Source organism: Numenius arquata, chromosome 2, assembly GCF_964106895.1.
Source record: "Numenius arquata chromosome 2, bNumArq3.hap1.1, whole genome shotgun sequence".
NCBI classification, from domain to species: domain Eukaryota; kingdom Metazoa; phylum Chordata; class Aves; order Charadriiformes; family Scolopacidae; genus Numenius; species Numenius arquata.
Genome location: NC_133577.1, coordinates 91,286,560 through 91,306,555, shown reverse-complemented (window position 1 = coordinate 91,306,555; position 19,996 = coordinate 91,286,560). Strand labels below are relative to the sequence as shown.

The 19,996-nt window shown below is 40.6% G+C and overlaps 1 protein-coding gene across 7 annotated transcripts in view; it reads right to left on the bottom strand.

The window, feature by feature from the left end:
* The window catches only part of KCNC2 (potassium voltage-gated channel subfamily C member 2), a 103,783-nt gene that overhangs the window by 10,147 nt on the left and 73,640 nt on the right, over positions 1-19,996 (bottom strand). The window lies entirely within an intron of this gene.

Below are 19,996 nucleotides of genomic sequence, written 5' to 3'. Positions count from 1 at the left end.
GTTAGGATCCACAATCCTGCTATCAAAGTTACAAATCCAGGACAATCCGAACAAACAGCGAAATACAAATTCAGTTCTGGTGGGGGCACATGAACAGATAAAATAAAGTTAAGTAACCTGGAGACAGCCATCATAGAGGATTGTTAAGGACATAAAAACCATTTACTGCTTGATGTTCAACTCATTCATCACAGTCAATCACTGAAGAAAACTGAACATCCAGGACAGGATCTCAAAAAAATTAACACCGAGCCAAAGAGCTGGAAGGGGTAATAAAATTTCTTACACTCAGTAAAACATGCCAGGTGAAAAGGTGTTTTGACGGTACTTGCTCCTTTGCTAAAACAGTTAACTTCTTTTAAGCAGTAACACATTATCACCATGTTGGCACCCCAACAGCAACGGCATGGTACATGAACAGACAATGTGTTTAAATGCCTCCCTGAGCTAGGGTTTATAACATGTTATCAATGCGTTTGCTATTCTGGATTTTCAGCATAATAGACACTTCATAGCCAGTATTATCCTGGAAAAAATTCTCTGAAGACTTTAAAATTTTTGAAGGTGCGAAAGGTCCAGTGAGACAAAAAGGTGCCTACAGAGGTTTTTGAAAATATCTACTGCTTCCTTACATATCTAGCAGCTTTAAATTGTACCATTGCGTGGTATCAAAAAAGAAACAAATTACTAACTCTTTTGGGTTTTGATTTTTAGGATTTCAAACCGTCACTTGCTGGTAAAACAAAAATATCTGATAGGGATCTCAGAGCTTGAGGCATGCTCTTCATCCCTTTTAATAGTGTTTATTTTAGTATATAAATTTAATTTACTTTATGTTTCCCTTAATGCTACTTACAAGTCACTCAGGGAATCGCTCTTTTTATGTTAATCCCCAACCTGAAACTAAATACCTTAAAGAAGCCCAGCAAGAAGAAAAAAATATCATATCCTCTACAACAAGGCTAATGGAAAAGGCAGCTTACAGTCCAGGTCCCAGTGGTAGAGGAAAGAGAAAATGTGGCAGCAGGATGCTAGTATATTGCCACACCAAAATCCTGAATCTCATCTTGAATCTCATTGAAAGAATCCAGTTACAAGGGAGACAGAAGAGCAGCCAGAAGCAAGAATGCCTCCCTTCTATCACTTTAATCCAGGCTGCAACATTGCAGTGAAACTTGTGTACTTCAGGTATCAACCAATGAACTTAGTATAAGCACACAGATTTAGCATTGTGTGCCACTGGAGTTCACTCGGGCTGGTACAATACTGAATGGTTGCATCTATCTAACAGAGAATACTAGTTAGACAACAAAATGTTGTCTCTATAACCAGTAGAGAGAATTGCCCTTTTTTTTTTTTTTGTGAGAAGTAAGTTTAAATTTGCAATGTAGATCTGGCAAATTTATTATATTCAGATTCACAAGATATATCTATCTGTCAAAAAAACCCATATGTCTACCTATATCAGAGATTTGCACATTGTTTATGGCTTCCTCTCCTCAATCAATGGAACAAAGTTATTACACCAAGTGCCTCAATTACAAACTCTCTAAACCTGTTATCTTTCAGAACTTTCAGACTCAGGGACTAAACCGAACACTTATCCAGTCTGAACTTCTAGTCATGAGCTAAGCAAACAATCTTACACTGTCTGGCTGATTTTTACTGAACAGATATTTCTGCCTTTGCCTTAACTACAAAATTGCTGTGTGTTCATAGCTCATTTCTTCCTGGCACCTGACACCAACATACACCAAAAAGCCTCAGTCTTGTGTGAGACCACTGAATTTAGCAAATCCAACCAGATTTATATTACCTAAGTGAATTAATCTCAGCAGATCTTTGCAAAACCCCTCTGTAACATGGACAGCAAATTTATCAGACTCTAAGCCACCAGTGGGTTAAGGATGACCCCTCGGCTGCTCCTAGAGCACCCTCCAACACCTTTCTACACAGTCAAGGAGGGAAAAAGCAAAAAAATCTGTGGAGGTTGAGGATCACCGAAGCTAAATCAACACTGCAGTTTGCAATCTGGATGAGAATTTCTAATAGATAAAATATTGGGCAACCTCTTTAACAGCAACACTTTGGTGATTTCAGGCAACTGTGAACATTTTTTTTTGTCTGAAAAGACCAGAAAATTACATTCAACCTAGCCAAACTAAAATTTATCAGCAATTCAGATATAATAAAGATTAAATGTACATTCAAAAGTGCACTGAATCTAATAGTATGTAAATAATTAGCACCTGTTTCTGAGGTGTATTTCAGAAAGAGAGTCCATTCTTGTTCAGATCCTTTCTAAAAAAATGCCAAATACCAAGGGATTAACTAGAGGTGGAACTACCTGACAAGCTATTTATTACTGTGTTGTTCAACATTGACACTGTGAAAGGCCACAGTGCACTTGGCAGCAATTGGCAAAGCAGATCTAAATTTTTAACTATGCACCTACAGTCAACAGCGTTTTATTATCCCTAAAGAAAAAAAGACATTCAGTCATTTCCAAAATTCCCTGAGTATCCTATTCTGTTATCCTAAAGGAAATCATCTTTCAGAGGTTAGAACAAACAATGGCAAGAAAAAAACCTTAATCTGGTGACAGTTTTCTTGATAATCTGCAATTTCCATTCATAGCAATATAAAACAATGAGATATACACATTTCTCCATGCACACAATGGCATATACATCACTGATTTTAAGCAAAGACACTCATTCCTTTTATCTCTTGTTGAGTTCTGTTTTAAAATTTAAACTCTTCGGATCAGGACATTCTGGACTGTTTGCACAACTCTAGCGTGTTTTTCACATGATAGAAATGAAATTAATTCATGTGCTATCCTCATTTTATGCTATCCTAATTCCACCTTCTCTCATTTTGAAGGTAATGAACATCTAAAAACACATCCATTTTTGTTCATGTGGGCAAGCACCAGATTTCAGACAAAGTCAGTACAGATCCAAACTCCCAGATTCTCTGCTGGATGGGACCAACCAAGTTCTCTTCCTCAGTTCTGCTAATGCCCACAAAAGTTCTGGTACCACAGAAGCACACAAATCTAAAAGGAATTAGCCTTACCATCGTTTTAGACAGGTCACATGAAGAGACATTTTTTTTGTTTGAATCATTAGCAGCCTTTCACTGTGAGAAGTTCTGAAAATTTAGGTTTTGACTAGTTGCAAGACAAACTCAGCCTTGGTATACAGTTAAACAACTTTATCAATCTCCTTTTTTAAACCAAAGATCATGGCCCAAGCTTGAAACTCATTGGAAAAACATTGAAGAAAAATTTTCAAATAAAACCAAAATAATCAGGATCCTCTTCTCTTTCTTAAAAGTTAAAAAAAAAATAGTTGTTTCTTGTTTGTTTCAATGGATCAGATAAAACTACCCTTCTTCATTTAGGTTTTTCTTTTTCCCCAAGGGACAACACTTTTCTAAGTGAGAGAATGGTTGTACAGACACTCCAGGGCCACTACCAGCCTATTTTAAAATTGAAATTAATACAAGTTGAATTAATAAAACGTTCAGTCCATTTTTGCCAGAAGAGAGCAGTTAAAAGTTGCCAAAATGTTCAATATGTAATACACAGCTTGCAGAATGTTCCTCATTAAGTAGCTAAAGCTCTCAGTAGGCTACTGATTCCCTCTGCTCACATTTTGAAGGCAGTGTGCACCCAGTTTTGTTCATGTGTGTCGGCATCACATTTCAGACAACGTTGGTACAGATTCCAGCTCCCAGCTTTTCGAGCTGATGGGATCATCTGTTGCTGAGTCCTACTAATGTTCATGGTAAGTGGATTAATCATCTACAACTTGATTTTTAATGAAGCACATAAATCTAAAGGGAGTGTCAGACACCTGCAGAAAACTTGTTGGAACTAGAAAACTTTATGATTCCTATTTTGAATTCAGTGTCCCATGGGGAACTGAGTTGCTCAGAGTTTAAAGCAATTTCAAAAATTACAAACAATTCTAGGACTGCAAATTGAGCAGTCTGTGGATTATCAGAACTTGTGTGCATCTAATGCCATGTTTTACCTTGCACACAGCTCCTAAAGCGCCTTGAAGAAATTAAGGGCACTTTAAAAACCTGCAAATTACTTGACAACAGTCTCATAGGCCGTGTCTGGAATTCACAGTAGGAAAAGGCACTTGGTCAGAGGACACTGACCAAGGCTAGCCTGCCTGCCCAAGTTTCTTCTCCAACCCAAACAGGGTTCTGTTTGGGACAGATTGCACAACTTGATGTTGTCCTTGATGCGATGGAGTCAGGGCCTGACTTCAGTCATTCTAAGGTTTATCAGCTTAGACACAGCCCAAATAAAACAGCAACAGAGACAGAAGCTGATCCTCACACTCAGATGTGTTATTCATATTCATAAAACCAGACTCATACTACTCCATATTCAAGAGACGCTTTATCTGTCCATCCTGCACCCTTAAAACAGGCTACTTCTACGTATCATTTAGTATTCCAAGATGGACAGATCATAGTCAGTGAAGAGGTTAATGCACAGTTAATTGTGGGTAGTCATCCTTACTTCTTGTTTCATAGTTAAGTTTTGAATAAAATCTCTCACAGCATTTCAGTATTTTTTCAGAAAGAGTCTGCATCCTGTCTAGACACAACTTGTTCTGTGGTTGGATCTCAACACCTCCTCCTTCAACTCCCCTCACTGTGTAATGTATATTTTCTAACGTGAGTATTCAATAGCAGCTTTTAAGGTTCTGTTAGTTCATTAGAGTTTTATTCCAGGACTTAGAAGGCTTGCCCTTGACACAAAAAGAAAACTAATGAATATTTAATAAGCCCTTGGAAATACAACATTTAATATTCTCTGATGCAGGTACAGAATTGCCTTTAAAGAAAAAAGACGACAGCATTGCTTTAAACAAATATCTTCACAGGCACATTATGAAACTTGATACATGCATGTTGCTGGAATTTCAGACAATTTGAAAAAAAACAATAATCCTCCCCATCACACTTAGACTAAAAATACAACTGTAGAGAGATGGACACAGAAAAGAAATTGTTTTATTTCTTAAACCAGCTTTGACAGCTTGTCTGCTACTGAAACCAAAATCCTGCTTTCATTATAAAAGAGTTTACTGAATGACTCTTAACTTTTCCTGACCAAAACAAAAGTGGAAGAGTTTCCAGAGTCAGGAGTTCTTTGCTTTCCCACCAGTGCATTCATGCTAAACAGAACCCTCAAAACAGAATAACTTTTCTTTTGGATAACAAAATACTTAAAAGGGAAGCAGTGCTTTTTTTTCTTAGTATCATACTGATTTTGAAAAATCAAAAATAGATTTCCATACCTTGGAGATTTAAAAATTATTTCCAGTGACGTCTGTTCTTTAAGCTTCACCTTCTCATAGCTCAGAATATGACACAAATTATTTGAAAAAATTACTGATTCAGTTTCTTTCTCCTACTTTCTCTGACCACATAAGTAAGCTAATTTATGCATTAAATGCATCCAGTCCCATTGACTGCAAAATTCAGTCAGATATATTCATTACAAAATTGTATTTTACAATTTTTCTTCTTATGTACTCTAAGACTCATTGACCAACACTGTTTCATAGAATAAGACAGTTATAAGTAGCTATACCAAAATGAAATATTCCCATCATAAACAGTAGAATCTGATATTGATGTTTTTTTTCTCTCAAGGTTCAGGAAAGAAAAGTTTTGTTCCTGTAAATCTTCTATGTATTTGTCCTGTAATACCCTCCACAAGCCTTTTTTACTCTTCCAGGAATTCAAACATTCAGTTCCTTTGTGGAATCCTCTAGTTCTGCAGGATACTCAACAGGGAACAAAGCCAATGTCATGTACTGTTTCCAGTCAGTCACAACTAAGTTGCAATGCTGATTTTTTAATCTACTTTTATAGCTGCTTAGTCATATAAAACCGAAGTCTTAGAAAAAAAATCCCATAAAAATTCCAATATATTTGAGGGATTTGGGTGTTCAATGAAACTATGACTTAAGCAGAAAAAGAAACTGCATTTGTAAAGTATATGGCATGCTTCACTCTAATGAGTAGCAACTAACATCAGAATAAAATCACAGAATTAGATACCACTTCCAGCTTTAAAGAGACTTGTCTCTGGATTTAGATTTGACAGATTGTCCTCATTTCTTGTTTTAACACGATATCTATCTATCTAACACGATAGATTTTTTTTCCCTCTTTAATTTCATCTGGCTATCAGGAGACTGCTAAAATCATAATGTGATTTCAGAATGAGGTCTTGTGACAACCTTACCTCTCTGTATGGTTTAATGCTCTCTGGGGTGAAATTTAAATATTAACATTCATTTTACACAAACACATATATCTCACCAAACAGATCATCAGTATCTTCACAACTCTATTTCTCAAAATTGGTATTCTTCCTTAGCTATAAGATCCCTTGGAACATTAGGCAGCAATGAGGTAGCTACCAGTAGTCCAAGGGCACTGAAGAGAGACTTTAGGGCCCTTGGACGGCTGGTTAAGGGATCAGGAGCACAAGTTGTGTTCTCCTCTATCCCACCACTTCCAGGAATTGATGAGAGGATAAACAGGAAGAGCCAGCAGATAAACTCCTGGCTCCAAGGCTGGTGTAACCGGCAGAACTTTGGTTTCTTTGATCATGCGATGATCTACAGGACACCAGGCCTGCTGGCAATTGGTAGGGCAAGCCTTACCCAGAGGGGAAGAAGAATACTGGGGCAAGAATTAGCAGGGCTCATTGAAAGGGCTTTAAACTAGGTTCGAAGGGGGATGGGGATGAAAGCAGGATTACTAAAGAGGAGCCTGGGAGCAAATTACCAGTGCTGATGGGTAAAAGCGCTAGCAAGGTCTCGTGGCCTGTTGTCTCAGTAGAGGTGAGGGATGGTAACCCATGTGGTGATGACATCAAGGATAGTGATAGGCTGGCAACCACAGAAGGGTCTGGGCATGGTCAGGGGGGTGTTGGGGCTCGGCCCCCATAAAAGTGGCAGGAAAATTAGCCCAGCTAATGTGCATTTATACAAATGCACGCAGTATGGGCAAAAAACAGGAGCTGGAGGCCATTATACACCAGGAAAACTATGATATAGTTGCCATCACAGAAACATGGTGGGAAGACTTACACAACTGGAGCACTGCAATCGATGGCTACCAACTCTTCAGAAGGGATAGACAAGGAAGAAGAGGCAGCGGGGTGGCCCTCTATGTTAAAGACACATTTGAATGCCTAGAACTTAATAATGGGAATGACAGTGTAGAGTGTTTGTGGGTTAGAATCAAGGGGAAGGTCAACAAGGTGGATATCGTGGTGGGAGTTTATTACAGACCCCCAAACCAGGATGTAGAAATCGATGAAATATTCTATCAGCAACTGGCAGAGCTCTCACAATCACCCACCCTTGTTCTCGTGGGGGACTTCAACTTCCCAGATATCTCCTGGGAATACAACACGACAGAGAGGGAACAATCCAGGAGGTTCCTAGAGTGTGTGGAGGATAATTTCCTCATGCAGCTGGTAAGTGGGCCGACCAGGGGAAGTGCCCTCCTGGACCTGCTCCTTGTGAACAGGGAAGAATTTGTGGGGGAAGTAAAGGTTGGAGGCTGTCTAGGGGAGAGTGATCATGAGATGATTGAGTTCTCAATCCTTGGAGAAACAAGGAGAGAGGTTACTAAAACTGCCACCTTAGACTTCCAGAGGGCAAACTTTGACCTATTCAGAAGACTGCTAGACAAAGTCCCTTGGGAGGCTGCCCTGAAGGATATAGGAGTCCAGGAAGGATGGACATACTTCAAGAAAGAAGTCTTAAAGGCACAGGAGCAGGCTGTCCCCGTGTGCCAAAAAACAAGTAGGCGAGGAAGGAAACCAGCCTGGCTAAATAGGGACCTTTTGCTGGATCTCAGAAACGAAAGGAGAGTCTACAACCTTTGGAAGAGGGGGCAGGCCTCTCTCACGAAAACTATAAAGAGGTAGTGACGCTATGCAGGTAGAAAATTAGGAGAGCCAAAGCGCAGCTAGAGCTCAACCTAGCTACAGCTGTTACGGATAATAAAAAATGTTTCTATAAATTCATTAACAACAAAAGGAGGATTAGGGAAAATCTCCCTCCTTTATCGGATGCAGAGGGAAACATAGTCACCAAGGACGAGGAAAAGGCTGAGGTGCTCAACACCTACTTTGCCTCAGTCTTTAGCAGTGGAACTAGCTGTTCCCTGGACACTGAGCCTCATGAGCTAGGAGACAGGGAGGGGAAGCAGAATGAGGGCATCACAATTAAAGAGGAAGAGATCAGTGACCTGCTACGCCGTTTGGATGCACACAAGTCTATGGGACAAGATAGGCTACACCCAAGAGTGCTGAAAGAGTTGGCAGATGTGCTCGTCAAACCGCTTTCCATTATTTATATGAAGTCATGGCTAACTGGGGAGGTCCCAATGGACTGGAGGGTGGCAAATGTAACACCCATCCACAAGAAAGGCAAAAAGGAGGATCCAGGAAACTATAGACCCGTCAGCCTGACCTCGATACTAGGGAAGGTCATGGAGCAGGTCATCTTGAGTGCCATCAAAACCCACATAATGGGCAACCAGGGGATCAGGCCTAGTCAGCATGGGTTTATAGAAGGCAGGTCCTGCCAGACGAACCTGATCTCCTTCTATGACAAGATGACCCGATTATTGGATGAAGGAAAGGCTGTGGATATTATCTACCCAGATTTTCAGAAAGCATTCGACACTGTTCCCCATAGAATTCTAGTGGAAAAACTAGCTGCACATGGCCTGGGCGAGCATACGATCTACTGGATCAAGCACTGGCTGTCTGGACGGTCCCAAAGAGTGGTGCTCAATGGAGTTAAATCCAGCTGGTGGCCGGTCACAAGTGGTGTTCCCCAGGGCTCAGTGTTGGGGCCATTTCTGTTTAACATCTTCATTGATGATCTTGATAATGACATAGAGTGTATCATCTGTAAGTTCACAGATGACACCAAGTTAAGCGGGAGTGTTGATCTGCATGTGGACAGGGAGACTCTACAGAGAGACCTAGATAGGTTGGATCGATGGGCCAACATTAATGGTGTGAACTTCAACAAGACCAAGTGCCAGGTCCTGCACTTGGGCCACAACAACCCCATGCATCAGTACAGGCTTGGGGAAGTGTGGCTGGAAAGCTGCCTGGTGGAAAAGGACTTGGGGGTTCTAATTGACAAGCGGCTGAATATGAGCCAGCAGTGTGCCCAGGTGGCCAACAAAGCCAATGACATCTTGGCTTGTATTAGAAATAGTGTGACCAGCAGAAGTAGGGAGGTGATTGTCCCCCTTTACTCAGCACTGGTGAGGCCACACCTGGAGTATTGTGTCCAGCTTTGGGCACCTCAATACAAGAGAGATATTGAGGTGCTGGAGCGGGTACAGAGGAGGGCAACAAAGCTGGTGAAGGGCCTGGAGCATAAATCATATGAAGAACAATTGAGGGAGCTGGGACTATTTAGTTTGAGGAAGAGGAGACTGAGGGGAGACCTCATCACTCTATAACTACTTGAAAGGACATTGTAGAGAGGTTGGTGCTGGTCTCTTCTCACAAGCAAATAGCGATAGAACAAGAGGGAATGGCTTCAAGTTGCAACAGGGTAGGTTTAGACTAGACATTAGGAAGAAGTTCTTCACAGTAAGAGTGATCAGACACTGGAACGGGCTGCCCAGGGAGGTGGTTGAGTAATCATCCTTGGATGAGTTTAAGAGTCGTTTAGATGTGGTGTTGGGGGATATGGTGTAGGGAAAAACTTTGTAGAGTAGGGTAGATGGTTGGACTCGATGATCCCAAGGGTCTTTTCCAACCTGAATGATTCTATGATTCTATGATTATCATTTCACAGAAAAAAAAAAAAAAATAAAAGTCACATATGTTTTTATGGTGTGATGCATTTTCTTCTGGGTATACTGAGTGAGAAACCAAATACCATCAGAAGCTACTAACCAAACTACTGGCATTTGAAATACAAACTCAAGGCAAATATACTAGCAGTTTGCTCCAACACTCATAAATCATAATCTCTCACATTATCACTCTCCAAAGATTAAGGAATGGATACGGACGCATCATTTTAAATAAATCTTGAAGGGAAAACCAAAAACTTGATACATTAAGTATCAGGCACTAAAAAAGACCAATATAATGTCTCTAAAAATCTGTAACTCATCCTCTTTTGGGGGGATAAAGTGGAATGTCAGCATTAAACCCTTTTTTAAATATCTACATAAAGATTTAACAGCCCAGTCTTAGCATCTTAATTGAGAAACTCAATTTCTCAAACATTAAGCCACAGTTGGTAGAGTTCTGGTCAATATTTTAGTTTTCATCCTGTGAAAGGTAAGTCTCCTGTTTTCAAATCCCCAGCACAGTTCCTCCTCATTTGTACACTCTCCTGTTAACATTGTTTCACATTCAGTTGCATGGTTAACATCCTGCTGCTATAATTCTATGCACAGTCATATTTGAATGAAAAAATCTATATATCAATCCACTTTTATTGATATACTGTTTAAGAACAGCCTATAAGTAACATGCAATGCCTAGATTTATAGTGCGGGAGTATTACCAGTTCAGACTGGCTACCATCTGTATGTAGTAGTGGGAACACAAATGTTCTCTTGCTTGCTCATTCTTTTCCCGTTTGTTATAGTTTTACAAAGCAGTTGTCTTTCAGTACCAGTTGCAACACAAATGAAAATGTTATGAATGCCTCTTTCATATTCAGAAATCCAGGTTCACAATTAAGTCGCTTTAACTCAGCTGTCAGGTAAATCAACAGTCTGACACCAGTTTAACCCAGATACATATCTGACAACAAATCTTAGGCACATCTACATTTTAAAGTAGATCATAAAGAAAACCAGAGTTACAAATTATGCTGTATTTTAACTGCATTTAAGTGACATATATCTTCCTAAAGGATTCAAAACTGATTTACAAAACCTACCCTGATATAGACACATTCTGCTGCTCAGCATGGAAAAGTTTGCCTCTGCTGAGCAACTGGGAAGGTCATAGAATCAGAGAATCATTTAGGTTGGAAAAGATATTCAAGACCATCAAGTCTAATTGTTAACCTAGCGATGAGAAGTCCACCACTAAACCATGTCCCTAAGTGCCACATCTACACGCCTTTTAAATACCCCCAGGGATGGTGACTCAACCACTCCCCTGGGCAGCCTTTTCCAGCATTTGATAACCCTTTCTGTGAAGAAAGTTCTCCTAATATCCAATCTAACTGTCCCTTGGTGCAAATTGAGGCTATTTCTTCTCATCCTATCATCTGTTGCTTGGGAGATAAGTCCCCCACCTTGCTACAAGCTCCTCTCAGGTATCTGTAGAGAGTGATAAGGTCTCCCCTCATCCTCCTTTTCTCCAGACTGAACAACCCCAGTTCCCTCAGGCACTCTTCGTAAGACTTGTGCTTGAGAACCCTACATTGGCTTCATTGTCCTTCTCTGAACACGCTTCAGCACCTCAATGTCTTTCTTGTAGTGAGGGGCCCAAAACTGAACACAGTATTCGAGGTGGGGTCTCACCAGTGCTGAGTACAGGGGGACAATCACTTCCCTAGTCTTGCTGGCCACACTATTTCTGATACAAGCCAGATGTGACAGTGTTTTTCGGTGGCAGGGCCACACTTCACACAGCGGGGATTCCCAGGAGAGTTCCCTTGTACTCCTTCCCTGATTGCCTGATGTCCAAGAAAAATACTAATTTCCTAAATGACCAGCATGGTTTCCCAATAGGGAAATCAAAATCATCTGACTTTGTTGTCCCATTGAGCATCTAAGTCAAACATGTCACACCAACACACAACATACATCCCACCACCTGTTTTTCACTCTTGAAGACTCAGCAGAACTTCCTGAAAAGCAATTATGCTGCCTCCAGAAACTTCCTTTTCCCATCCACTTGAATTTATCAAGCTTGTTTTACTTGTGATGTTTCTGAGCTGTGACTATCCCAGCAATGTTTCAGGTTTTACAGCCAGCTGTGCTGATTTTTTTTACTAGATTTGTCATTTATATTCTAGCAATCAGTTTTTAAAGAGGCATCAGCAAGGTTCACTTTGAGCTGGCTTTACTGAAAAGGTCTGCTTGGTTACACGGCGTGATAAGCAAACCACTGCCACCCATTCATTAAACATTGCTATAAATCTATGCACTGAAACAGCCAAAATATTCCTAGAGGCTGCAAGAATGCAATGGATGTTCTTTCTGGAGTCAAGGCGAAGGTGAGAAAAACAGGAATTCTCAATCCATATTCTGGGTCTGGTATCAGACATTTGGAAGCTTCTTATCACTAAGAGTGCATCTTCCAAAAAGAAGCTAAAATTCTTCGGAGGGCTGAAGAAAGCAGATTTTGAAGGACCCATTTTAGTCAATCCCCAATTTACATGCTGAGTTGAATTAGCCTCTCTGTATGATTTGTTTCTCTCCCCTAGACTACCTGCTGTTCACACCATTACAGCAGAGATTAGGCTCTGGGACCTGGCAAGTACAACACAGGCAGTATCTTTCTTTCTGCACTTGATTTATCGTGAAAAGGTTTCATTTGGCTCAATGGGTCAAAACTGGAAAAAAAATCTTCAATATACTATTATTTATTATTAATAGTCTTTCATATCCATACAGACAAATGGAGAAAAGAGAGAAATTCTTAAGAAGATAAATTCATGAAAATTCTATTATACTGCAGTTTGCCTAGTACGTAAATCTCATGTCCATTAAAATTACAGAAACATTTTCAGCCCTATCATCTCTGTCTCACTTAAGCACTCGGGCTCATTTATGTCTACTTTTTCTCTCACTCAAAACAAGTCTGATGACCTAATTTAGAATTACACTTAGGCGAATTTAGAAAACTTTAATACTTTGAAGCTTGACATCCATTAAGATTTGTAATAAAGCCCATCTTAGCTTTCACCAGAGAAGCCTTATAACCAAACCATCTAACCTTTTCTTGCCATCCCAAATCTAACCAAAATATACTGGAATTATCTACAAGTTTTTCGGGCCTGTGTCTTTCCTGTACAATATAATAAGACTTCTACTGCAAGAACTAGAATAGAAATTACCAAACTACTTCTTAAAAATTGAAAAATTGAATCCAAGATACTCAAAAGTGTACGCAGAGCCTTCAAACAGCTGATTACCAGGTCTCTTTTGACTGGAAGCTCTTTCTTTCTTATACTCTACAGATTTTTTTCCTCATGTGTCCATAGCTTGCTCCTTTCTGCATTTCAGACTCATGTGCCCCTGCCCTGGTATTATCTCTTCCCTGTCCTTCACTCCTTTTCTTAACTCCAGATTTACTCCTCAGGTTTACACTTGGATCCCAGACTGTCCTCCCCTCTTCTTCTGTGCAACTTGGTCTTACCTGATTTGTATATCCATGTCCTCTATCTCCAATCACTCCTTATTTTCATATGCAGCTCTCTCTCTCCAGAGCTGATGTGCCTCCCCTCTTCCAGGGCCCTCCTCCATCTTCACTTCACAGGCTGCCCCTGGCTCTTTGTCCCAGGCCATTTGCTGTCAGCCCTGTTTTCCTCCCAGGCTCAGTCTCTGTGTCTTTTGACCTCCCTCCACATTTCTGCGGGATCTTCAAGACCTTCCTCTCTGACATAAACCACAACCACCCCCCTGTTTCCCATCTCCAAAAGCATCTGTGTCTTCCTTCTGCTCCAATGCTGATACCACCCAAGAGTCCCCTGGTCCAGCCGCTGTATTTTCTGCTTCCACTCACAACCTCATCAGGATTTTTGTGCCAGTATACTCTCCCTGTGTGGTTTCTGTGACTTTTATAGTTGAATCTGAAGAGCACACGTTCCTTCAAGCTAATCTACTTTTTTGAACCGAATTACTGGTCTAATGAAAGTTATTATTTCTTCCTCCAAACCTGGCCTCATTTTGAGGCTGAAGGCTTCCTCCCCCACATCAGCTAGATGCCAGGAAAGCAGAAGAGAGCACAGGATAAATGCTGACCTTAATTAAACAAATCTACCATCTAATAAAATTAAAACTGTTCCTCTTCAGAGAAAGGTTTATGCCTTTCCATATTCAAATCACTGGATAGTCTATAAAATAAAACCAGTATCTCAGCTTTAATCTTTTCCTAGGTCAGACAAGACGTTGTCCTTGGAATTCCTCCCTTATCTCAGACAAGCCTCTGAAAAGTCTTTCAAGGCTTTAAAAAAAACTTTGAGGTACCTAAATTGATGAACTCTGCACCCTAACACTCTGGCACAGCTGAAAGAGTGATGCACTTGGAGAACAGTTTGAGGTCAGAAGGGCATTTTTACGAGAGGGGGAAGGGGAAGGCTGTTAAAGCTCCTGTGCATGATGTATGTGAGTATGTTTCAAACTCACAACACAATCACATAGATCAAAGCTAAATTTAGAGACAGTGAATTATTCATTGCAACAGTAGTCAGCTAGGCTTATCCGGACTCTCAGGAACTGAGCGCATCACCCCAGACGACTCTAGTTCATACATACACATTGTTTTTTCAGATCTATCTTTTGATTCCATGGTACAAAAAAATTGCATTGGTCAACGAGTTGCCCAGAATCTTGTTGAAGGTTTTCCTAAAGATAGGTAAAAAAGTATATGTAGCTTACTTGCACTTTTTAATAGATTAAAATTCCCTGTCTCCAGGGATGCAGAAATGACAGTTCAATTGAACTGAGAAAAGGAATATAAGAAAGAGAAAAGCCACCAGTACGACAGTTATTAGGATACTCAGACAACTGTGACGTTCAGATTTCATTCCTGCCCTGTTCAGAGCAGACACTTGAACTGAGATGAAAGATAGTTCAAGTCCCTCCTCTAGATGCTAAGAGAAGCATGCTTAAGCATATGAAAAAGATTACACAAGTTTATGAGAGGGATTATATCACATAGGGCCTGTGATAACAGAGAATTGGACTGAAAGACCCAAGAGGCTCCTCCAGCCCTCTGTGCCCATGAATATTTCCAAATCCAATTTACACATTTATTTAATACATAGATTACGTTCTAAGCTATTGCCATTGCAAGCATTAGCACTGAAGCCGCATACAGCACCATTTCAAATGTATTCCTATTATTTAAAAGCTTCTGTATTGCCAACATTATTTAGCTTAAACATTTTCTTAGAGCTTTATCACCAGTTTGCCCTAGGGACTGACACTAATCCTTATACTCAGGGTAGGACTAATTAGCACAATAACAAATACCAGCAATGTTGTGCACAGACCATCATCCTGCTGAAGATTTCTATATCCAAGAGCTTGTTGCTGATGATAGGGAAGTTGCAGAGCGGAACCATATCGGACTCACCTTCTGACCTCGGGACAACTGAGGAATTAATTCCTATGTCAAACCTGTCGGTCCACCATAGCGCATACATCTTCAGAACCAGGTGCTGAGATGGACAAGAGCATTCATCCCAAACCAGCAGGTTTCAGAAGGAGCCTTCCCAACTTGCCAGGGAAAGCTACTGTCTGTCTGCTGCACTTTTGCTTTGCAAAACTACATCTCTTTCAGAGGTAGTCAGAACAGTCAGAAAATAAGTATCTTTATCCTTTCCCATGTGATTCTAAACCCCATTTATTTATTTTTTAACTTACATTAATAGCTTACTTATCAAAAATGAATAGTAGAATATACCATTCCAGGATCTTTTTGATTACATTCTCCACACAAAGGGGTGTGGGAAGAAATATAAACTTAGTATAAACATTTGGATGTCTTGGATGACTAAAATTCATCTTCAATAAAGCAGCCAACAATACCAATACTTATATTATCACTTATGTGTCAGAGTCAAAGTACCACTGAGTTGGCTGAGGCAGTTTTTGCTCTGTGCAACCAGGATTTCAGGCCACCTGAAGGAAAATAACTCTGGATTTGTTACAGTTTGGGCTGGTATCTTTATAACGATCCTCAATGCAATAAAAGGCAATGTTCGTAGCATACAGAGGAAACTTTGCATTAAGGGAACACAACTCTCTAGAGCGAGTTTCTGTGGCGAAGACCAGAGCCAGGAAATCTCGCAGTAAAGGGGTTCTTTGATGTGACTTGAGTGAGATCTTGCTGGTGATTACGCACAGAGTGGGAACTCCAGGGGAATGAATTGCCACTGCTGCCACTACCAGGCAGACTATGCTCATTAGAGACTGTGAATGTAATCTGCAAGATTGCAGCACACAATGCTGCATCGAGGCACATTTTGCATTTTCTATTTCCAGTTTAAGGTCTACATGGGATATTTACTGCTAGCCCGTTCCTTTCAAGACTGGTTATGTCAATCTGCTTACTTCTCTTAAATAAGGAGCTTGTACATGGATTTACAAGTGTTGTCACTGCTGAAATATGGATGTGACACATCAACAGAGGTCGGTCACTGGTGGGGTTTATGAAGTAGCCAACTGCGGTTTGGGGAACTGTTTTTGTATTTAAGGGCTTTGCAGTCCTGATTTGAAGCATAATAAATTGTCTTTGTTTACATATCACTGACAGTCATACAACATCTTGACAAAATGACGCATGCCAAGAAAAACAACTTTATTTAACAGCATACAAGCAGAGGAGTCTAGTGGCAGGCTCAGCCTTCATTTTCACCTTGCTTCTTCAGCTCTTTTTCATCAGTTCACCTACTTACTCTTCTCTTACCATTCTGCAGTTCAAGATATAGAATATGTAGATAAGCCATTTCATCATGAATTTTCCAGATTGTTTGCTTCTTCAGGATTTGAATGAAAGCCCATTTCCCTGGTGTCTAATGAAATTTGCCCTCGTAACTCTTGGGGAAACTGAAAACAAAACCAAAAAATTACCAGGATGCTAGTGGTGACTGTGTTCTTTACAGCCTCCTAACTCCTAACAAAAACAAACAATTCTTAACCGTTAAGACTCTTTGTCCCTTAAGATGTTCAGAATTACAACTGCATTAAAACATCAAATAGGGGTTAGTGGTTTGGGAGTTTTTTGAGGGGGAATGTTGTTGGACTGAGGCTACTAGGAGAGATGATGCTCACTAAAATAGTCACTAATATAAAGTTATCACTTGCAGTGTGCAGGATTAGTTTGCCAAGCAAGACCAGAGACACATTAAGAGACTGCATTTGACAAACCTGGAAGGCTAGGGGAAACAGAAGCAAACTTAAATGCACCAGAGAGTTCTTTCTGGTTTGCAGCACATGGCAGAGAAAGGTCTTCTTTCTGACCCATTTTAGGAATAAAAGGCTGCTGCTTCCTTTGGTAAAGGATATGCACCACCACAATGCTATGTTTATAATATATGCTATTTTCAGTTCAAATACAGATTGCTTATACTTCATAGAATACCAGGTTGGAAGGGACCTCAAGGATCTGGTCCAACTTTTCTTGGCAAAAACACGGTCTAGACAAGATGGCCCAGCACCCTGTCCAGCTGAATCTTAAAAGTGTCCAATAATAATGGGGAATTTACCACTTCCCTGGGGAGATTATTCGAATGGCTGATCATTCTCACTGTAATAAGATTTCCTCTTGTTTCCAATCAGAATCTCCCCAGGAGTAGCTTGTACCCATTACCCCTCATCTTTTCCATGTGACTCCTTGTAAAAAGGGAGTCTCTTCTTTGTAGCCAAACTTTAAATACTGGAACGTGGTGCTAAGGTGCCCCTTAAGTCTTCTTTTCTCAAGGCTGAACAAACCCAGTTCTCTCAGCCTATTCTTATACGACAGCCTTCCCAGACCTCTCAGTGCAGTTATGAGTTTGGTCCCTAGGGAGAGACAGGGAGTGTCAGATGAGTGTGCTGCAGGACTCAAACGCGGTACCAAGGTTGGGAGCAGCATGTCCATTCAACAAGTGGAAGAATCTTGCTACACAGGGGATTTTTAGCATTGCAAGAAACTTCAGTCGTTTTATTTCACAACAGTGGTAGTGACTATTGTCTGCAAATCCAGTTCACCTTTTCTCTAGAGGAAAACAATGAAAAGAGATACTACTTGCTAAATTTAAATTAATAACTAAATTAAAATTAATAATAAAGAAACTCACCTGTATAGAATAATTGTCATCCACCCATCTCAAGTACACCGGAATGATCCATGATACCGTCTATGTTGATTGAGCTGGGATTTTGGACTCAAGGTGCCTCTAGTGTTTCCTGATCCTGAGCTCAATTCCATCTCACCATGGCAAGAGCGGGCATCTCCCAGGCCACAACACTGCCCCAGTGCCAAAAAAAAGACTATTTCTAGCCTGTCATATACAACAGAGATGAAAATCATTGAAGTTCAGATAGAAATAACCTGTCTCCCGCATGTCGCAGGGAGTCTGGTTGCTTCCCAGACCTTCAGACCTCTCATTTCTCTGTCATTGCTGGATGAAATGCAAAATTCCTATATAGCTGGATGTTAATTGCTGTAAGTTAGGGAGTTTGGGCAAGTCCGTTGTGCTGCGGTCTATTTTTTTTTTTCTTAGTCCAAATATGCCCACATTCACTTGCTTCATTCATGTGAAGCTGAACCCCCGATGCCAGGGCACGCTTTCTGCACTGGTAATACGGTGGTAGACAAAAGCAGCAACCAGTAACAGCCATTAGCAACTCCGGAACATTTGCACATTACTGAGACCATTTGGAAGGACTGCACAGTGCATGGCACTTTCATTGGCCAATTCCTGCGTGGAGGCAAAGCTCATGTCTCAGGCCATATGTCAGATGCCCTCCAAACCTACACACTTGCATACGAATAATACATTCCTAATAATATCTTCCTTTATGCAGAATGAGGACATTGATATGTTACCCTGTTTATCCAAGACAGTCTTGATACATGAATATGGCACTTATGCCTTTCAAAAATTTCTGTGGCAGTGGCTCTTCCAAGAACACTGAAAACTGTCAAACTTCTTCATCCCGTAAGTCTCAATATATTTCTGTGTGGGAGGACATAAAGAGGTGTTATACAACCTCTGGAAATGTTCCAGTTTGAAAAATCATAATGTCTGGTCAACTCCCTTAGTTCTAGCACATCATTTGCATGCTGCTACTTTAATTTCTAAAGGAATGCAATCCAAGAGGTGAAAAGCTGCAGTTATTCACAGAAAAACTGTTCATGAAATTTTCATTAGAAATCCCAGTCTCTCCAGGAGGTAATTTAATTTCTGCTCTCCCCTGTTTCCCTCCCACAAAAGAGGCTTCCCACCAAAACAGCCAGTAGCTGGGGGTTAGGATGCTCACAGAGGAGGTGAAAGACCATGTTAAAGTCTCTAGGGAGTCAATGCGTGCCCCAAACTACAGCCTTGGACTGAGGTGGAGTCCGCCTTTCCTTGCCGTCCAAAGGGCTACGCAACAGATTTCCAACACCCAAAATTTCACAAAACAAAATTTTTGTTTTCCAGTCAGCCATAACCATGTTTTTATGCCAGTTCCTAGTGGGTAAGATTTTCTAACTGTAACATCCCAACATACTCTCTCTTTCTTTTCCTCTCCATCTCTTCTTTCTGCACCAAGCACCATCTGAAGCGACAGACAGGCAGACAATGCACCAGCCTTTTCAAACCCTACTGGGAAACACACTTGAAAGAAAAGTATCAAAACCATCCAAAACCACACACAAAATATAATGGCATGCAATTAATTAACCTGTCAAGAGAGAAGCAGACATTATTGTTCTGATGAGCTTTTTAGATTGTGGGTTGCTTCCTCTTGCCAGGTGCAGCTGCAGTGATAGCAGGGGGGGAAGCTTACAAAAATACTACACTGCCAACCCAGAACAAAAACTGGCCTTCAGACAAATGGCCTGGCCACACGTTCACTGAATACAAGAGCTTCTCTCCAGAAGAAATCAGACGCAGAATGAGACAAAGCAAGGGTGGTGGGTTTTTTTTCCATTTTGCACAGCTGGCACAAATACTATTTCTATCAAAAAAAAAAAAAAAGTAATAAAGACAGTGGCTGGAGCTCAACCAGAGCC